At 25.6% G+C, this 23,076-nt stretch overlaps 1 protein-coding gene across 6 annotated transcripts in view; it reads right to left on the reverse strand.

Moving 5' to 3' along the window:
* Positions 1–23,076, reverse strand: part of LOC122851242 (probable serine/threonine-protein kinase yakA) — a 151,671-nt gene that overhangs the window by 122,322 nt on the left and 6,273 nt on the right. For all 6 annotated transcript variants that reach the window (XM_044150349.1, XM_044150351.1, XM_044150347.1 and 3 more), the window contains exon 2: positions 5,804–5,851. The gene's annotated coding sequence lies outside the window, so the exon portion shown is untranslated. The remainder of the gene's footprint in view (positions 1–5,803; positions 5,852–23,076) is intronic.

Here is a 23,076-nt window from a genome sequence, read left to right on the forward strand (position 1 = left end):
TTGATATCCGTTGTTACAAAGAGTGAGATGAAAATTTTAAAAGAGGGGTACATGTGCACCAAATGGACGAAAAAGGGTTGAGAAAATATATATGGGTTCGGGGGGGTGGAAAGCAGAGAAAGGAAAATAAAAATGCTGGATCCGCTTGGACTCGCGCGCATGGACCAATGAAAATGTATCGACCATAAATTACGCCCGTCGAACCAACCAATGAAATATATATATATATAAAGACGAAGATGAAAGCATTGGTCCATCTTTTTTCACTACATTTTTATCTATCTGTCTATATAGTTTGTGCTGCGTCCATTCGAGGATAAAATCAACTTGACCTCGTTTTTCCATCATCCGTACAAACTATATATATGCGTTGAAAAACGCGACTGAATTTCAAGTGCTCTTCCAATTTTTTTAAGGCTTCAATTTTCTTTTTTCCTCACTCCAACTTTTTTTTATTTTTTTCTACTCGTTCAAAATGAAAAATAAGAAAATATATATATATCATAAAAAAAAATATAAGTGAATAGAAGATGAAGAAGAAAAAAAAAAAATCTTTTTAACTTTGTCCGGCACTGCTAAGGGATCATGTTCCTTGCATTGATTGAAAAATGAAAAAAAAAAAAAAAAATCTATATTTTATTTGAAATAAAAAATATATTCAAGTGTCGATAAAGATAACTTGACAGTATTTGAAAAAAGTTTTAAAGAAAAATATGATTATATCTTGTGTAAATCAAGGTTTTTTTCATTTTATTTTTTTAATTTTTTTTCATGACGTATTGTTGAGAAGTGGAATGACTTTTTGATGGGTGTAATATTTGATAGATGCGTGTTGCATCAATGTCAGGAAAGAATATATATTCAAAGATCGAAAATTTATTTGGGAAAGATTGGTGTGTCTATCACTCTTTGAGGAATCAAATCAAAAAAAAAAAAAAAAACTGTAAAAGAAAATGGGCAAATGATAATTGATAAATTGATTTAAATATATTTTAAAATTATAAAAATATGATAGAAAAATTGTACGAATAAATAAATCATAAAATCATATGTAAAAAAAGAAATATATAAAATATATTTTCATATGAAAAATGAAGCAAACTGTCTTGTATGATTTTCCAATGATAAAATTTTTTTGAAAGACGCGGTAAATCGATTTCAAGATATTGCTTGTACACAGTATTCGCGAGGGAAATTTAGTCGTTTTGCTGACGCAAGTGGAAACAAGTTTTTCTCTATCCTTTATTATCTCTATGAGTTATCTGAGGAGGAGAAACAACGTTGAGAGAAATGAGTGAGTATATACGGCCAACAACCAAACGATATTATATAAAAGTAAAAAGATAAAAAGGTTTGATTGACGGACAGCCAGTGGCCCGTGACGTGAACATTGCAAGAAGTAAAATTTATGCTTGCTTTGCACATTGTTATGCATTCAATTCAACTCAAACAAACATCATCGAAACAGTAAATAAATTAATGGCTAAACTATTCAAAAAGACTAAGATTAAGTACAACAACACTTGTTTAAATTTTTTCATTAATATATGCAAGAGAAAATTTAACAAAGAGTTTTAGTAAATAGAAAAAAAACAACAAATTAAAGCTGTGAAAAAAAAGTAAAAAAATAGCGTTAAAAAAGTGTGGGTTGTATGAGGATATTTGAAGGGTAGAATGGCTAAAAAAATATATAAAATAAAGAAATGAGGACACGATGGCTAGCGGCTTGTATATATAGAGCTCGTTTTTTGATAAAACAGTCGGGTCTGGTGCAATTAAATATGCAAAGTGAGAGACTAACGTTGATGGTAAGTAGGGTGTGGGTACTTTTGTAGGCAACATCTGTCAGAAAATCCTTTCGTTTCTACCTCGTAGATCTATTCGTAAGGGGCGTTACTAAAAGAAAAAAAATAAAAACACTATAAAATTTAGACCAAATTTATTCTATATATTCAATCAAAACCAAAATTAATGATGCAAATGACAGTAAATTTGACATGGATTTTTGAATAAAATAAAAAAAAAAATACTAAAATTCTGAACATCTCTTACTTGTTTTAAAAACAGGTGATAAAAAATATTGAACAAGTTTAGTGCATAAATGGATTTTGGTATATTGAATTTGAAAGTGGACATTCCCTAAATTTGCTGAGACAATTAAACATTGAATGGGTGGATCCACAAATGATTAGCTACAATGGCAAAACTACTGTGAAAGTTTACTCGATGACGACGACGACGACAACTAAATCAATGAGACCACTGTCCACTGTCCAAAGAATTTATTTAAATTCTAAATTTATATTTCAAATAAAAACAGAAAAAAAAAAATATCCATGATTAATTTAACACTGCTAAAATGTAAAGCTCGCTTCGACTGATGATGTTTTTTTTTTTTTGAAGAAAAATAAAATATATTTCTGATGAACTCAATTGAAATAAAATTCTTCAGCAAGTGAATCATCAGTTACCTTGGTTTCTGATACAAGTAATGAAGCATAAAGCTTGTTTATAGATTGAAATTTTAATTTACAAATGTAATTTATCATTCTTAACGAGCAATGATGCATATGAATATCAAGAAGACTGAAGACATACTAACTATGGTCTCAAACGATGAAGAAATACTCACACATATATATTTATTCATTCACCACCTGTCGTGAATTTAATTTTAGATAAAATCAAGAGTGTGTCAACGAATTTAACTCATCTAACAAAAATTTCAAATACTGTAAATCACATTCATCTGTCTACAATTTTAAATGAAAACTGTCTCAACACACACACACAGAGAAATTAAATTGTTAACTTTAACAACTTGACCACGAATAAGAAAATTAAATTTCGTGAAATTTCATGAGAAGCTAAATTAAATTTACTTTTCAAATTTATTTTTTTTTAATCTAACAATTGGTATGTCAAGATTGATTGTTGACAATAAAACAAATATATCTATTCTGATGAAAATGATGTATGACATTGAAGTTATTTACCTCAGCAAGATTGTGACCTGGTTTTTATTATTATTATTTTTTTTTTGTTTATACACCTGCAGTGTTTGAGATATATGTATTGTTTTTCCAGTGAAAAAGGGATGAGTAGTAGTAGAGGGATGATCAGAAGATGGAGGACAAACGAGAAGCCGCGAATTGCATGGAAAGAGAGCTTAAATTTCACCTCCATCAAATTGTTTTGCCTCCGGAGGCAAACCAAACTGCAGCCATGCTCAGAATATTTAAACAGTATATATATTTTTTTTTTATTTTACATTTTACTTGTCTCGGTGGTGGTGTATATATATTTTCATATTGAACGATATAAAAATTTGTAAATATAAATTAGATACATATTCCAGGAGCTTTATTAAAAAAATAGATGAAGAAAAAATTAAATAGAGCTTTAATCGTGATAAAAAAAAATATATATGTTATGTCGTGTGTATACCGGAAATACGTAACGATATAAAAAATGATTGAGCTGATGCTGAAAGAGATATAAAAAAAACGAAAAACTAAATTCATCGATGACATTTTTTTTTTTTTTTTTGGGATGTCGGTGGGTGGACTATCGCACGTGTTTGATATTGACGTGAGATTTATGAAGTTAAGCTATACCAGGGTCACGTTTTCGATAGTATTTTTTCACCATGGGCTCAAACTTTTTTAAAATAAATAATATAGATGGAAAAAAAAAATGTGGATACTTTATTTTTCGTTATCTTGAGCTTCATCAATTTTTAATTTTATTTTGAAACTTTATTTTTTTTTTTTTGACTCAATACTCGCACGTATTTTTTATGTCAATTAGTTTATAATTTTTTAATATTTTTTTAAACAATTTTTGCTGAGGAAAATTAGTTGAATTGAGACGATTTTATTTTTGTAAAATTTTATACAACAAATATTATTTTTCTACTTGAAAATAAAAATACAAGATCAAAAAAAAAAAAAAGTGAATTAAATATTATTTTTAAATAAAAAATACTGCTGGCAATTTTTAATGCTTTTTTTTTTAGTTTTAAATATTTGATTGGCATGTTTTCTTAATTGCAAAATAAACTATCAAATATTATATAAAAAAATTAATTTTTTTTTAATAAAAGCTCATCGAACTTTACTCATTTCAATAAAAAAAAAAAAAAATATACATAAATTTCTCAATTTTTTTATTTATAATTTAAATTAAAGAAGAAATATTTAATTTATTTTTTTTTTCAATTTCAATCCTTAACTGACATGTTGCCTCGCAAAATAATTTCAAGTTTAAATTATTTCATAATAAACAAAATACTAATTTTTAATTTGAGAAAATACAGTAAAGTCAATCAATGGTCTCTTGCAACATGTTTTGCCTCGTATAAAATATATTTTCCTTGATGAGAACTTTGACAATTAATGAATTCATATTTACCATATTGTTTACATGACAGTGCAATACATGCATATACAAACATATTGAAAATTTTGTATGCTCATAGAGCTTTTACACACACTGAGAGCACTGCAGCTGCATAAAGTTTGTTTCATTTTGTCAAGCCTCATTCCAGTATTGCAAATTATTACCAAACACATCTCAAATCCAAACAAAAATAAAATCACATATTTATTTTTCCAACAATAAAAATAAACACATTCATCAATTCTCATTTTTTTTTTAACTTTATAAATCAATCACTTATAAATAATTCATTATTTTCTTTTATCTATGTTTACTGTACTTAAAAAATTACAAACAAACAAAATATCAAAAAAATAAACTCGTATATTTTTTTAACACTCTGTGAAAATATATTTTTCAATATATTTTTTACTTTTTAAATTTATTTTTTTGACACGATGGAAAATGTCGAGTCGATGGCCTGTTTTTGATATTTTTTTTTTTCATATTTCACTTTTCTTGTTTATTCAATTTTTTTATTTTTATTTTTTTAATGTCAGAGTGTCTGTCTGTCTGTCTGTCTGTTGTCTGTGTGTGTGTTTACACCTATATGAGTATTGCAAGTTCGTTGACGGATAACATTTTTACGTTAATCCGATTCAGGAAAAAAAAAGTTAGTCTGAACATAGCTAGACGAGATTTATTTTGTTTATTGTGTTTATTTGTAAATTTTTTTGTCAGGGATTTTGTCAATTTGCTTGACCCAAAAGTTAAATTTTTATAAAATTAATAAATAAAAAAATTTAGTAGATGGAAAGTTTAGATTCACATATTATTAGTGTGATGGAGGTGGAGGTATGATCTCACTAGCGTGCCAAATTTATTCATAGGTCTCGCATAACCCTATTATGGAATTTTGTCGGGCAGGTTGGTTGGTGGCACACAGAGAATGAAATATCGTCGCTTCGTTCGAATGACTTTAACTTTTTCAATTTTTTTTTTTTAAAAACTTTAACTCACACACTGGATAGCTATATCCTCCAACGAATAATTATATTTTTTTCATTTTTGTTGTATAAATAAAAGTATATAAACATTGGAAAAAAAAATAAAAAAAATAAACTGAAATATAAAAACAACAATAAAATTGTATTTCATGGAGTTTTTAAAAATTGTCACAGGCTATCAATGTAGTTGTTTTTGTGCAAAATAAAAACGGATAAAAATAATACAAAAAATTACTTGGTAAATTAGATGTCACACTGAAATAATACAAGATAAATAAAAATGCAAATTGCAAATTGAATTCACACATTACTTTTCAATGAAACAAACAGTGAATTTTATTTTTAAAAATATTATAATTTGTTTTATATTTTTCTTTGTTTATCTATTGTTTTATATGTTAAATTTTTCTTTTTACCTTTATGAGACATCCTAGATGAGTGTGCATGACATCAAAGAAACAAACCTGCAACACATAAAATTATTTATTTACAATTAAATTTGTGCTGTAAATTAATTTACATTATACTCGTATATATTTATTAAAAATAAATTAAATTAAATATAAAATAACAAACGTAAAAATAAATTTAAATTTTTTTTAATTTAATTTTAATAAAAAAGCTGCTTGAGCTTTCATATAAAATCAACTTCAAAAATGGGCCAATTCAAAATTAAAAATTTAAACCAATTTTGAAATTTAAAAAAATATAAAAACTTTTTTTTAAATTATTGTTAAAATGTTAAAAATAACAATATAAAACAATTAATTTGATAATAATTAAAAATAAATAAGCATTATATTATGAAAAATAAAATTATGACATTTTTATTTTTTTTTTGTTGCTTTGAAAACGAATTAAATAAGTTTGCATGTGCGTGTGTTTGTGTGTGTATGTGAATTTGTTGATGTGGATGAGTATTGCGGACAAAGTGAGATGAGAAAAGAGATATATATATAGCTTTATTCGAGTATGTTTTCATCGTATTTCCTCATCATGACGAAGCCAAGCGTATGCGAAAGCTCTGTGCACAAAGTGCGTTCCCAATTTTGCTACAAAGCGCTTGAAGCAATTGGAGTGACGACAGTAGCATCGTCATGTCGTCGCTTCAAAACCCAACCTCATTTCTCTTTCACATATAATATTTTCATCTCTTTTTCTTTTTATCTTTTTCTCTCTCTCTCTTTTATATACATACAACCAACCGATTGCAATTCACTTCTCTCTGTATACCTCAGGTCTTTTCCGCAATTCATCCAGACGACAAATTTCACATGAATACACCATGTATATACCAATAAACACAATAAAATAAATTTCATAAACTTAAAAAGTACATGTTGAACAAATTAATTATATGTATTATTATTTTTATTTATTTCAAATTTGTTAGATATAAAAATTTATCGTGTCACTGACGTCTGACATGACATTGACTTATTCTACTTGATTTTTTTTTTTCTTTTTCTTCTTTTCTTTCTTCCCTTTGCAAAAATTGGAATAAACATTTGACAGGCGAAATAAAAAGAAAATGTTTTTCATGAAAAAAATGTATATAAAGAATTTTTTTTTTTTTATTTTTCGTGTGTATATGAAAAAAAAAAAGAGAGGGGAAGATAAAAAAAAAAAGCAATAAAAAAAATAGTTGTCGCTAAAAATATACTGATGCTTGAAATGGTTTGTTGAAGAATAACGCGTATATATGACTGTGTTCTTTAAGCGTCTGGGAAATATTATTTCTTCATGGTGGTTAAGTGACAGGTGGATGGACATTTCAAGATATTCGCACTCTAGCGACTGGGATAATAAGCAGAAAATACGAAGGGAAGAAAATATATATAAAAAAGATGATAACAAAAAATAAAATTTCATAAAAATATATAAGTAAATCGTCAATGCGACATGTAGCTTTTTTATTATCAAATTGACAAGAACAAGAAAATGTATTTTAAAATACAATGTTACATAAAAAAAAAGCTCTATTTTTGATATTTTTATTTTTACATAATCACACTTTAAAAAACCATATTTTTCTTGTCTTATTTTTTTAGTTTAACGAATTCAAAAAAATTCATAGAGTTTATCTATTTGTAACTGATGAAAGACAGGCGTATCTCCATGAGCTTGCGATTTTTTTTTTTACATTTAAACGACATAAAAGTGTATGTAAAATAAAAGCTCGAAATTCATTTTAAAAAAATTAATTTAAACATGCATTTATTTTATTTTTAAATAAAATGAAATAAATACCTTCGATGCAATAATATTTTTTAATATTATATGTACTATTTATATAGTAGAAAAAAAAAGCTTGAAATATTTATCAATGCTCGCCGTGTACGTTTTTATTTTCGATAACCATCAAACTAATAAAAAAAAAAACTTGATCAACAAGATATTCAATATCTCGAATATTTTACAAATGGCTTCATTCAATTTATAACTCAAAAATATTCTTCTCTCTTTCATTCGTTTAATATTTTATAAATTATATTTTCAAATTAAAAAACAAATAAAATAAAATGTTTTTAATTTTTATTTTTAATACTATTTTCTGTGATGATAGTAGAGCATAAAACAAAAAAGACATACTGCTGGAACAATGAAAGAGAAATAAAATAAAATTAGAAAAAAAAAAAAAAGAACATTACGCTTATTCGAGAAAGACATTTCCCATGAGGCAAACAAAATTTAGTCCAGTTTGTCTACCGGTGCGTTTTGATGAAATGCGTTTTTAAGTACCACAACCAACTGATTAAGTCCACCACAATTTATATACATGAATTTTAAAAAAGTTTAAAAATTTTCTAGATGCAAGCAAGTTAACTAAAAAAAAGTACTTTCTAGTTTAATTTCTTTCGTTCATATCTTTGCCTTATTTTTATTACTTGGCAGCTTTATTCGTTCGCTATGATGGTGTATATATATACCACACTAGATGATGAGTTTACGGTCGTATAGATCCCCCTTGTCATTGCCCAACTATCATAATAAAAATCCTTAATAGAAGTATTTCCTCCCCTTCGGTTTTTGTTTTTCTTTTTTCCCCTTTTTCTTTCCGCCTTTTTTTAACGATTTAAAAATAGAGTATTTAAATTTTTTCAACACACAAATGGCTATTATTTAAAACTTTAAAAAGTAAATAAAGTGCAAAAGATTTAACTATGAAGAAAAAAAAATTATAGGATTTACAGAAATTTATAAATCACTCTGGTAAATTAAATCTATAATCGAATTTTTTTTTTCTTTTCCAAGCCCTTTTTAGCCACGTGAAAATCACGATATTTACATAATTTATTATTTTATTTATCTTTTTTTTTTTATTAGATTATTTAAAAGTTAAACAGTTTAAAAATTCTTGAAACGATTTTCAAGACAGCGATATTTAAAGTTGAATCGTTAGCTGATTTATTAAAGTTTGTATAATTTTTTTTGCTTAAATATTAAAGCTTGAAGTAAAAGGTGAAAAAAAAAAAATATGTATTGAAAAATTTTATTCACTACGCATACAAAATAATCATTAGAATATTTTTAAATAATTTTTTTTCCATTGAAATGAGTGTGCATGAGTGCAAAAATGAACTTGAATCAGTTAAATATGATAAAAAAAAATAAAAAATAAAAATGAGCTTTTGGTACATTGGTGAATTCGTAATCGCTTTCACATTGATTTCCGTTTAGGCTCACTGCGCAGTACAACACTATTCGGCCATCACTACTACCACCTTTATAAAATCGCACCAATCCGGTTGCCTCCTTTTATCCGAGTTCATACACGCATGTATGAAATATTATTTACATTACATATATATTTACATGTAAAATAAAAATATATTTTTCCAACAATTATTATTATTTTAATTTTCTATATTTTCATTTTGATATAATAATAATTTTTTTTTTTATTTTATTGTATCGATGAAAAGGGAGAATAGGGAGAAGCATATCGTAGATAACGAGGCCACCAATTATATATCAAAATAAAATCAAGTTTATAAAAAATATAAAATAATAAAATTGTTTTTTCATTTTTTTTTTTTTAAATTGAAAATAAATTTTTGCTGTTGATTTGTAGATAAAAATATATTTAGATGATTAATTTAATTGATAATTAGATGGATAATTTATTGGAGCTTTTTTTAAAAAAATTTGAAATAAGTGAGGCTTAATTTGTTGCTCTCTAAATCCCAGTACGGAAGAAGAACAATTGGATGTAAGCCATAATTTTGAATGACGGCCACAGATGTTTTAAAAATATTTACAATTATATGTACGTTTTATGCTTGACTCAGTGTGAATAATAGATACACCTTATTTTATATATCTGTTCATTTTTAAATATGTGTTGAGCATTCCGAGAAAATTTGTTCGGCCTAGAAAATTGGCACAAGGTTTTTATATCGTAATAATTATGTTTAAGGTAGTCTACGACGACAACGTTGTAAATTTTTAATTTAATTTGTAAAATTAACAAATATAAAATGACATCTTTCAAGTGTTAAATATTTAAATATACATATTCAACAATACAAGCGTCAATTTTAATATATATAATAAAATGCGGAAGTTTTTTTTTTAAATAAATATTCAAGAAAATCAAAGCTGTGAAATGGTACATGCGCATATTTATTTTTTTTTTTTTGTCTTTTATTATTTAAAGTATATATATGCTGATTTTACTTGAAGAATTTTATTTAATTTTTCAAAAGAGTACACACAGACTGAACCTCCCACGAGAATCATAATTTTTTTTTTCTATTTTTTTTCCTTTTTTTCTCCTCAACTTCATTGTTACGTTGTAATTTTTTTTTCTTTTTTTTTTTTTTGTTCAACTTCGTTAGTAAAACCAGAGATACTTTATTGATTAACTGATATATCTTTATCGACTTTATTTTACGTGCTGTGATTATTCATTTTAAAATGAAGCAAAAATTTATAAAAAAAAAGCTCAAGAAAACGTTGTCATTGTATAGACACATGTTGTATTGTAAATTGTATTATTTTTTTTTTTTTATATCTTTCAAGTTAATTTAATTTTATTTGAACTTTCAAAAGGAAAGATTATGCTCGCAATTTCCGTAAAAGAGACACACAGAATGGAAAAAAAAAATAAAATAATAAAAGACAAAAATAAACGATTCGACAGACAATTCTAGGAGCAAATGAATTGCTGCTTGGAGGCACAAATACACTGGTGGCATGGCTCCATTGATAACCAGCACAACTTGAAAGTAGGATTTTGCCCTGGAGGTTAATCCACCATTGGGTTTATAAGAGAAAAATAGAGAAAGACAAGAAAAGAACGAGAAGAGAAAAGGGAAATAGTGTTGGGCGATAAAGGGATCATGGAAAAAGCTCTAGCTTCTATGGAAAAGTCCACAAGCACAGTCAATTCAGTTCAATCTTTCGATTTACCCTATCACATCATCATCATTTTTTTTTTTTTTATTATTTATTTTTTTTTTCTTTCAAATTGTATATTTATTAAGTAGAAAAATAATACTATTAATCTCGAAAATATTTATATTAAATTTAATGGAGTATTATCTAGAGCTTTAGACTTTTAAATTTTGAATTTTTTTTTGTTACATCAAGACTGGGCTTTTTTTTAAGCAGGAAAATTTTTATTAGCAATATTGTAATCGGGACATTGAATGTTGTAATAATTCAAAAATATACATATTTTTATTCATTTATGGAAAATCATGGATATCTTGAATGGCTTTTTAAATTTTAAATTTAGAAAATAAAAAATTATATATCTACAAAGTATAATCTAAATCACATCGTAAAACCGGACCAGATGTTTAAGTGGAATACGTGTTTTGTGCTATCAGAGTATATACATACTCAGCAGCCCTCTTGGAAAGCTCTTCCAGTTATTCCAGCACCCTCCAAAACAACAATCCATGCAGACATCCAGTTACTATCACAATTTTTATTTAATATTTGTTTTTTTATTTTTTAAATCAAATTACGTGCACGCGTTATTATATTATGTGAAAATATATTGACTGTGATATAAAAAATATTTTATATTTTAAATGAAAATTTTTTAAATTAAAGAAAAATTATTTTGAATTAAATTCTTTTGATTTTTGTATTTTTTTTTCCAATCAAATTAAAGATACTATTTTTTAGTTATATATAAAATTTAGAATTTAATTTTTTTTATTTTATTTGAACTCAAATATTTTCTATAAATTTTATTAGATGAATTTTGGCATTTAAAAAATTATTTAGAATCTAAATTAGAGCGAAATAAAATAGTTTAAATGGTAATAATACAAATTTATCATATAAATATTAAGCTAAATTTTTTTCCAGTTGATAATTTTATTTTTAAACTATAAAAAAAGCTGTCTGTCAATCGAAATAAATTAAAACTTACATGAAAAACTCAAAATAAATATTCAAATAAATTTTTAAATTTAAAAATTCCACAAATAAATATAAAATATTTAATTTCCCAATTGGAAAATAAAAAGCAATTATTAATTGCCATTCAATTCAACGTAAACAATTTTTTTCTAGTTAAAAAAATACATGAAAAAAGCCAATAATCTATTTTGAAAAATGATAAACTTTCACTATTAATAATCAAATTAGAGTAAAATAATAATCCCGACAATTTAATGACAAAAATAAATACAATTAAATATTATGTTGATTTTTAAATTTTACGTGTGTTTTTAATTGATAATATATAATTAATGTAGTTTTGAATATTCGATGTGGAAACTTCAATCAATAAATTGGGTCATGTTTTCAGTAATTGCACCAGTGAGCCTGGAAATCCGATTAAAATGCTAAATTAAATTTATGTAATTGTTGCTTGTGGTTTATTGAAATTTTTCTTTCATTTTTTTTTATTTCTTTTCCATATATTTTAATTGAGTTATGTCAATTTGCATAATCCGAATATTAATTTTCTACTATTGTCATGATAAATCCAACAATTATATTTAAAATAAATTTCTTATATTATTTTTTCATTATTTTATGATAAATATAATGACTGCTGTGTGTGGTTAAAATTTTCTTTTATTTTTTTTTCGAGGTGTAATCAATTCTGGGGACTGTATAACGTGCTGGAAACTGATTGTGCCAATAACATGAGTCGGGTTATTCCCCTCACAGTATATTCCCCTTCATGTCACCATCAGCATTCCCCATATTTTTTTTTTTTTTTTTTTTTTCTTTGACATGTAAAATATAAATACCTCCGCAACATATCCACCAGTATATGACAGATATTTTTATAATTTTTTTTATCAACATAATTGTCAAAGTAAATATAGTTGACTCGAAACAAAAAATGAACAAAAAAATGTTTAAATCAAAAGTCATTTACTCGAATGTATCAAACGCTACACCATATCGATTTACAAAAAAAAAAAAAATAAAAAATAAAATGTTAAAAATAAAAAAAAAGCGTGTCACGAATCTCGATAACCCAAACGCGTATATTTTCACGATAAAATACGAGAATCCATTGGTATATAGAGCTAGAGGTATAAATCAATTTCCTGGGGCCGGAAGCGAGAGTGCTGCGCCAGACAGTGAAGACCGAGAAGGAGAAAAAAAATAATATATAAAAAAAAAAAAAGAAACAAAAATCAACTAGAGTTTTCGCAACGTGCGGGATATTTTCTCCGAGTCAATTTCCTTTACTGCACATTGCAGCAGTACAACTAAAGCACAGTATAAAAATGACAGAAAATAAAATTTAAAAAAAAAAATATCATTTTTAATTTACAAAAAAAAAAATACCAGTATTATTTTATTAATAAAAAAAAAAAAATTAAATTAGTCTCAATTTATATTTTTCAAAGAACTTTAAATTAAAAAAAAAAAAGAAATACTAACGTTACAAAAAAGCAACGAGGTAAATAAAATAAATTATAAAATCTAAAAAAAAAAAAATTAGATTTAAATATAGCTGATTCTTGGTTACGTTAACATAGTTGTTGTCTGCAAAAAAAAAAGAAGGGACACAATTTGATAATAAAACATGGAGAACAAATGTATTTATAGATTTTATGGAAACTGAATTTTGCGATGCGTGTTAAGCTCGACATTCATCCATGACTGCATTGAATTCATGCACACATGTATGCTATTTACTCTTGTTAAACATATACATAATATATATACACACAGATATATATTTAACATAGGATAGTATCAAGTTTAAATGTATTACTGTACAAGCATAGTTACGTTTTGGTCACTGGACAATTGTTATGCATTCGATGTGCTTGTAAACCAAGCCCATGTGTATATACGCACAAATATATTCCCAGTTGGTAACACAATAATATAATACTCTTTTTATATATTATATATAATATATATACATGAATAAAACCTCGCAACATATCCCTTCCCCTCGTTTTTCATAAATTTTATAATATATTTTCAAGAGAAAGATTTTTTTTTTATCATAAAATCATTTTGTTTAAACCAGAAATTATTTAATTTTAAATTATTTTGAATTTATTTTTTGGTTGGATGATAAATATATGTTTGTATTGTTAATTAGTAATAATTTTGAATGATAAATGGTAAATTATAATTGCGCGGGTTATTATTTTTAAAAAAAGAAAAAGAAAATTGTATTTATAAGAATGATAATTTTGTGACTTATTATCAAATGGCCTAGTGGTTGAGGGGACAAGCTTTATTCCTGACGATATATTCGTTGTCCGGAGTTCAAATCCCGATTGGTTCGCAGTCTTGAGAAATTCGATCAGCTACATCATCAATGATACTAATATTATGTAAATCATAAATAATACATGTAGAGCAAATACTTGCTGGCAAAGAACAAGTGAAGAACAACACTTTCTTGTTCTATGCCGAGAAGTATTTGCTCTAAAGGCCAAAAACTTTTTGTTAATTCATAATTAACCCACAACAATTCTTCAATAATTCTTTAAAATTACAAGCAATTATGAAATGACTTTCTCGTAAAAAACAAAAAAAAAAAATTAACATATTTTATTTTCATAATTTACAATTAGAATTTTACTCAATTTTTTTTTTTTTAAATATATAATAAAACTGCTGACATCAGCTTGCATTAGTCTTTCAACTATTTTTTTTTCCTCCAAATAAAAAATTTTTAATTCCCTCTTTTGATAGTATAAAAAACTAAAATTTTTAATTTTTTTATATTAATGAATGAAATTTTAAAATATTAAAAAATAAATGAATTTTTTTATTTATTAATTTTCATTTTTTTATATGGTAATTTAAAAAAAAAAAAAAAAAAGCTCGTGATAAATTTTTGATGAACTGTATTATATAAATTTAGCATAAATCAATTTTTTTTTTTTTTGCCTCAGTTAACTCTGCTATTCGTAGCGTTAAAAAAAAATAAAAAAAAAATGTTTTTCCGACATGTAGGATACATCAATCAATACACCAACAATGTATTTTTCATTTTTAAATTTTTTTTGTGTTGTATAAATAATAGCTGTGATATTATAAATTAAAATAAAAAATAAATGTGTACACAAATGACATTGAAGTGGATTGAGCATAACAATTCATTAGAGTTACCGGAAAGCAGCTGTAGCATTTTATCATGCTGACTGTTGATTTAGGACTCATGCAGCAGCAGAAGACGAAGAAGACGAACAAGAACAAGAAGATGATGATGATGAAGGGAGAATTGGAAAGGCAGACTAATACTGACCATGGTATTGTCTCGCTGTTTTGCCTCATGCATTGTTAGCTTTTCTATTGTTCAACGCCCATCGTCCATTAAAACACACATATATATTTTCACATTGGTATAGGTTAAATAAAACAATCCTCCAACTTTATGCATCTATTTATCAAGCCACTATCAAATGCCAAAAAAATATATCATTTGTTTTTTTTTTTACCATTGGACAAATTAAACTGTGTATCAAATTAAACTTCAAATTTTTAATTTTAATATAAACTCTAAACTGTATTTAATAAACACAACACAATGATCCTATTTTTCTTTGTATTATGTTTCATGTTTTTCAGTAATTTTTATAAAAAAAAAAAACTATGATATTAAATGTTTAAGCAGTACAAGTCAAGCAAAGTCAGGTGGCAATGTTATTTTAAATTTTAACAAGTAAAATAATTAAATTAGAATAATAATAATATTTAAAAATTTAAGTCTGTTGAAATTCAAAGATATGCAGGATGATATTACATGTCTCAGTAGTACAGGTCAAGCACAGTGTCAGTCCGACAAGTGTAATGCATCGGTGGTTTGTACATTTGCCCAGCAACAAGCACAGGCATTGGACAGCCAGACAGACAGAAGGTAACACAAAGAATAAATACTCAAATACATCAGTAAATGGTACATACGATGTTGCTGCTGACATACTCATTCACTTGAAAGTGCATACATTTATACATAGACATAGACTGTATATATGTTTACATGGACAAGTTGATGGAAAGGCATGAACAAGACATTCCAACATTAAATGGATGAGAAATTATATTAGCGAAAAATATATAGAGGCCTATAAAGTCAATATAGCCACTTGGACTTGACGATATCATATAAAGTTTAATTTTAATTTGATAAAATAAAAAAGATATGGGATTTATTTATAAAGTCTTTTTATGAAAACGACAGTTATTATTTTACAAGTTAAATGAAATTAATAATTATTGTCAAATAAAACAAAGGATAATTAATTTTTGTATAATTGACTGTTCTTTTGAAGACGTTTAAATTTTATTATTATTATTATTCGAGTAGTATTGTATAAAAATGGTATTTACTTTTCTTTTTGTGAATTGAATAATTATGTATTTTTAGAGGCAAAATGGATTAATTTAATTTTAAATTTAGAAGAATAATTTCATTAAATTTGAAGAGAGAAATGTGATTTAGAAAAAACGAGGTGGACAGCGAAAAATAATTATTTTAGTGGACAAGTTGTGGTAAGGTAAAAAATCAAAAAAAAAAAAAGAGAAAATTAATTGAAAATAATTTTTGTGACTTCAAGAATAATTAGATTCAGGCGTTGTTTAAATTTTAAAAGCTTAATTTCATGAAAATTATGCTTAGAAGTATTTATTTTTTGACAATGACGTCAATATAAAATCCCAAAATTAAAAAGAAACAAAAAAATACTTGAAATTAATTTTTAAAACTTTAAGGGTAATTTATGTTTGGGTCCTGTTTAAATACCAAAAGGCTTGATCCTTTAAACATAATTATTAATTGCTAAAAAAATTATAAAAATAAAAAACTAATTGTAAATTACATAATTAAATAAAATATATATAATTATATATCTAATTAAAATATAGAGGAATAAGAAAAAGAGATAAAGACCTTAGCTCGTTAGTAAGTGAATAAAAAGTTGTCAAGACAATCTAATTAATACCAACTCTTCGACATTACCAACAACAATATATATATTTATATAATACTTTATTCTCGAATCCCCTTGTGTTCACCTCTTTCTCAACAAACGTATATACACAATCATCTACCTTCTATACACGACGCCATATTGCAAGCACAAACTATTTCTCTCTTTTGCTTCCACAACATCGACCCAACAAACTTTATATATACCTTTATAAACTATACGTATAAATAAACTTTTAAAACAAGTTAAAAAATAAAAAGACAAAAAAAAAAAACATCAAAAAAGACAATAACAATAAGTATATACGACGAGATCTACGATAATTTAATTCAGTATTTGTTCATCTTAAAAATAAAAAAAAAAACTTGTGCTTTTTAAAAAGTATCAAACAAAAATAGAAAAATAAAAAAAACAAAAACTTCAATAATAATAACAACAACAACAGGCAATTAATGAACATGAAAAATGTAATGTATTACATTTTCTTTTTTCCTTAAATTTATCATTGTTATTTTTGTGTTTTATTTATTTATTTTTTTTTCTATTAAAAAAGAAAACTTGAAGAATAAATCCATCGCTTTCGTATCCGGGACAAACAAGATCCACTTCTGGGTAAATCGTCTTTGGCATTGAATGGGAGGTGAAGGAAAAAAAAATAAAAAAAAAAAACTATATATGAAAAAAAAAAAAGGAGGGCAAAGAGATGAGAAGAGTAAAAAATGTAGTGGATGATTGAAGAAAAGAAATGGCAGGGTAGAAGGGATGACGTCCTTATACGAGTAAGCTGAGTCAGGCAGGATAGCATAAACGAGATGGGCGGTTCTTGCCACCCAAATATATATACTGCCATCATCTACCCTCAACCCTAAACTATATAACTATACATACATCTAGTATATACCACTCAACATAATATACAATTTTTTTTTCTATTTTTTTTTTTCGATTACATATATGATCTTTGCACATTTACATTATTTTTTATTTTGTTTTACTTAAAGTTTATTTACCTTAAATTATCCACCCTTTTTATGTACCCCTATAAAACTGTTATTTAAATTTTTTACAAATTTTATATTATTTGTATTAAATTTGTTTGTCATTTTAAGATTTATTATTGTTGCATTTAACGACAAATAAACCAAGTAAAAATAAAATTTATTTATCAAGTTTTTTTTTTGTTTTTGTTTACTGGACATACGCCTGTTTAAGTTTCAAAAATATTGGTTAAATAATTTGAAAGATAATGTAGCTTTCGATGCAAGTTGAATATTTTAAAAATGAGCTTTAATGTATAACGATGTTTAAAACGATTTCATATTGTTTTTTATGCCAACTGACTGATCATATTTTTGAACAATATGAATATAATATAAACCAGACGAATTTTCTATTATACAGGATATGCGTGTTTGTCTGTTAAAGCGGAAGCTTGTCAGATCAGAGAAGGGGAAAATAAAATGAAAAATAAAAAGGTGGTATACACTATTTTCTATTCAACAAAAGCGAAACGATCGTGCATTTATCTGGAAAGCCACGAGAACACAAATTTAGTGAAAAGCAGTTGTGTATATGTATATATATTGAGGGAGAGAGTGGGTGTTCATGTTGGGATGCTGATAAATCTTGCCAGCATATTGTGTGATGGAAAAGGATGTGAGAATAAAAAAAGATCAAGTAAATAAATAAAAAAAGAATCTCCCCAAAAAAAAAAGCACAAAATATATATCCAAAGATGAAAAATAAAAATATGTTTGTGTGGTAAAGAGAAGATAGTAAAAAATATAATTAAAGAAAAATAATGTTGCTGGATAAAATGAAAGGAAAAATTTCTGATTGATAAATTAAATTGAGCTTATTCTAGTCGACAAATGGAATTGTTAATGATAAATTTCAAGAAGGGGGACAACAAATTGTGTATAATATATGACAAAATGATCACGAAATAATAGTCGTTAGTTAAAAGCAAGTCTTGAAGTCGACAACAGATTTTAGCAAGCATATGTTGAGACACCAGCTGTTGAGACCACGATGTTGAACTTAACTCTCAAGACAAGAGACAAAATATACATATATACTTTTAAATTTTACCCCCTTTTATTTCTCTCAAGTTCTATTTACATTAAACTCACACATACATGGATAAATTTTCTTGTATGTATGTTTAAAAATCATCCCCTTACTTGTCTGTAACTTTGCGAGTATGTATATGTATTTTGAACCACTGGAGACCCAAGTTTAATCCCGCATGCACGTAAAAAGTTTAACTAGAACCCGAGGCTACCAGGATAATATTATCCACGTGCTTCTCGTGGGTGTATGCGCGAAAATGACTTGAAAACGGAATCTTGGGGCTCGTAAAAGATAGTACTTGAATAAAAATAATAATAATAAATGTAAAAAAAAATAAATAAAACTAGCACACACAAAAACGAGAGCTTTTCATGAAAAAAAAAAAAAAATATATATGTGTGTGATGCGTGAAATTGGAACGTTGATCGTTATGACCTTTTATTATTTTTTTTTTTAAAAAACTTTCTTTTTTTAAATTGAGACAAATATGTGATGTCAAAAATTCATGTTATATTATACTTTTTTTTTTTTTATGGAATTTGAAAAAGTAGAATGATTTTTTTGTGCAAAAAAAATATATAAAAGTTTTGAGTGTTGAATATCAGTCACCCTCAATCGTGGATATATTTTTTTTTTGTTTGGTGTTTTTTAAAAATATATAAAATACAAAAATTGAAATTATGAAATGTTTATTTAATATTTTTTCAAGATAGTAATCATACTCTAGAGAAAAAAATTCTAAACAATTTGAAATTTAATTTTTTTTTTATTGAATATTTTATACTAGTATTTTTATTATTTTTTTTTTAAATAGTAATCAAGTGATAAATTTGAAATATACTTTGGCACTATTTTAACTTTGGAAATAAGTTTATGTTTTTGACATTAACATAGAAATACGAACAGCCACAAAATGAAATACAAATTGTCACAAGAAAACTCATTTCGATTTGCCACTTTTTTTTTCATAAACTACATGTATTAAAATACAAACTGATAACCAGCATTGCAATTGAATTTAATCTTGAATTTCTCGAGTATAAATTTAAAATAAAAAATAAAATGATTAATCAGTTGACGTAAAATAAAATTCATTGCTTATTTGCTTTTTTTATATATTTAAAATGAAAAAAAATAAAAGTAAAATAGAATAAAACTTTATAGTTATTTTCCTTTTTCGTTCTTTAAGTTTGAAAATCAATTTTATGTTTGTCGTAAAGGTAGACCCATCGAAATCGGATCAACACTATTCGTATTGTACAAGGGTTATCTTGATCGTGAAAATCGTTGAGGAAAACTTTAAGACGAGTCAAGGGGGTAGTTTAAAAAAATAAGGAAAAAAAAAAAATAAATGTTATTATAACGTTCCTATTTCTCTAAAGTATTTCATGAAGAACGAGTATGTGCAACGGCTGTCTAGGAAGGTACCTACTTCACCATATTTTTCACCTTCTCTTACCTATGTATAAAATATATTTTATCTCTTTTTCCTTCTTTTTTTCTCCACCGATAAATTTACAGTGAAATCTCAAAAATCCGCACCAGAGAACGCACTAACACGGAGCCGGAGATTGCGACTACGATAAACGGCACTTCAACTTTTTTATTTTCTTCCTTTTTTTACTCCTTGCAATCTCCTTTTTTTTACAATTTTTTTTTTTTTATTTTTTTCCCTAATGCTTTTCCTTTTCCATTCACACACCCTCAGTTTTTCACATACATAACTCAAGAATACCTTAATGTTTTTTTGCTTTTTTTCTGTATTTATAAAAATAAAAAAAATTAAAGGTAAGCCTTTTCTCGTTCAAGTACCAATTGCATATTAATAATTGGCAAAAAAAAAATCGAAAAAAAATCTGCTTATGATTGTATTGTAAAATATTTTCGAATTATTTTTAAGGAGAAAAAAAAAATTGCTGATGATAAGATAAAGATTTAAAAGATTGGTTGCATATATTTTATGTATGTGCAAGTTGATTTTTTTTTTTTATGCGTTTGCGTATTGTACGCATGAATATGATGCTTTTACTCCCACCAAAAAATTTTCTACGCTTTAGATCGATTTTACAAAAGTACTCGCGCACCTGCCTCCCATCACCTGCAGTCCCATAACTGGTCCACACGTTTTAAATCAAAAAATATATACGCCCACTTGTAAAATTCATCATAAAATACGCTTCACAAAGAGTTATTACCACATTTCACTGAATTACACATATATATGTGTGTATATATATATTTTTTTTTCCACGAAATACCTAGCTCTATTTACAAAATCCCATAGAATTTTTTTACATCGATGGTATAAAAAATATAATCATATTTTTTATCAAATATTTTCAAGTGAACTCGTAATTATATATTGGCTTTGTGAAAATTCTGAAAAATATGATTCCCACAGTGAACATGAGATATTTATTTATAGTAAAAAATATTTTTAAAAATGAGCTTTTAATTTAAAAATCAATTTACATGATAGACAAGCTGAGAAATTATTTCAATTGCTGTTTTGTGTTTAAAATTGTTGTAACAAATTAACAATATATCAATGTGCCTCGAGCAATTGTCTTTAAATTAAATATTAAAATAATTATAAAAATATTATAAGTATAAAATAAAAGCTCGTGATATATGTTAAAATAAAATTAAAGAACTCAAAAAAATTGAAGAACTAAAAGAAAATTATTATCAATAGTAAATAAATAAATAAAAAGCTGTCTCTAATTTTTGTTTTATTTAAAAAAAAAAAATTTTTAATTCAATGTGACACGAGCTTTATGGACTTGTGCTTTTTTACCTTTTTTTTTTCTTATGAAAAATATAAAAATTTTTATTTTTAAATTGATCAAATTTATTCTAGAGCCAAGTCTTTATAAAAAAAAAAATTTAAGAATAATTCTTTAGCCAATATATTTGTTTTAATACGTGGAATATTATTATTTATTATCTGATATATTTTTGAAAAATGAATAAGGGTTGAGTCGAGATTTACTCTAGGTAAAAAAGCACAGAAATAAAGATCTTAGAAAAAATTATCAAACTAAGATAAATATGTAATTGTAGTTAATTAATTTTGCTTATTAATAATTATTAATTACTAGAATAGATAAGTGAATAAATTTTCATTATAATTTAAAGACTCACTTAACACTATGATAAATTGATTCAATTTAAAAATTAACTTAAACTGCTTAATTTGAAGAAATAAAAAAAGAAAATATTTTTTACTAATCTTGTATATTTACTTGGTATTTTTTCCCGCAGTATTATAGACTAGGTCAATTTGCAAAAATACATTTATTATTCATCTCACATGATATAGAATACATTTTTTTATTTTTTTTCAACATGTATATCTTCTATATTCAGGCGCATACATGTGATAAATAAGCATAGATATGAAAACGTACATTGTGAAGATGAAGAAAAAAAAAAAAAAAAGAAATTGAAGGTTGACTTGATATTCCCAAACGAAAGTAGGCACATATAGACTAACACTTCTATCAAAAAAAAAAGGTCTGTCCGTCTTAAAATTGGATGGTTTGTTCAGTTAGAAAAAAGACGAAAAATAAATGCGGGGGACGATAGTAGACGCTTACAAGTTTTCCGGACGTGTGCCGATTACAAAAAGCCACATGATATAGAAAGTCAAGGAAAAATGATAAGTAAAAAAAAAATAGCCAAAGAATTGAAATAGAAAAATCAAAAAGAAATAAATAATAAAAATTTAAAATAAACTAACATTTAAAAAAAAATAAAAACTAGTCGATTTTAAATAAATAAAAAATTTTCATTTTTTATTATTTTATTTTTCAAAATGATTTTGTATATTTTATCTATTCACGTATGAATTTTATAAATATCTTTGTGATAAATTGTACAAAATGTACATTAACGTTATAGAAAAATTATGTGAATAATAAAAAAAATAAAAATGATCATTCAGGTTAACGATTTAAGCTTGAGTATGATGCAGGTAGTAGATGATAAATTTTAACAATTGCGTTAAACCATGATGACGATAATTTTGAGTATAACAACGATGAAGATTGTGCACCAACAATGCTACAATGATAGCTTATAAGTGAAGATATATTACTCGATATATACATCAAAAGAGAGACAGGGAGAGACAGGGAGAGACACGGAGAGGAAGAGAAACCTTTAATACACCTTTGATGATGATACGAGAGTTGTACGCGTGTTCGTCGTAAACTGAATTGTTACTG

Source organism: Aphidius gifuensis, linkage group LG3, assembly GCF_014905175.1.
Source record: "Aphidius gifuensis isolate YNYX2018 linkage group LG3, ASM1490517v1, whole genome shotgun sequence".
NCBI classification, from domain to species: Eukaryota; Metazoa; Arthropoda; class Insecta; order Hymenoptera; family Braconidae; genus Aphidius; species Aphidius gifuensis.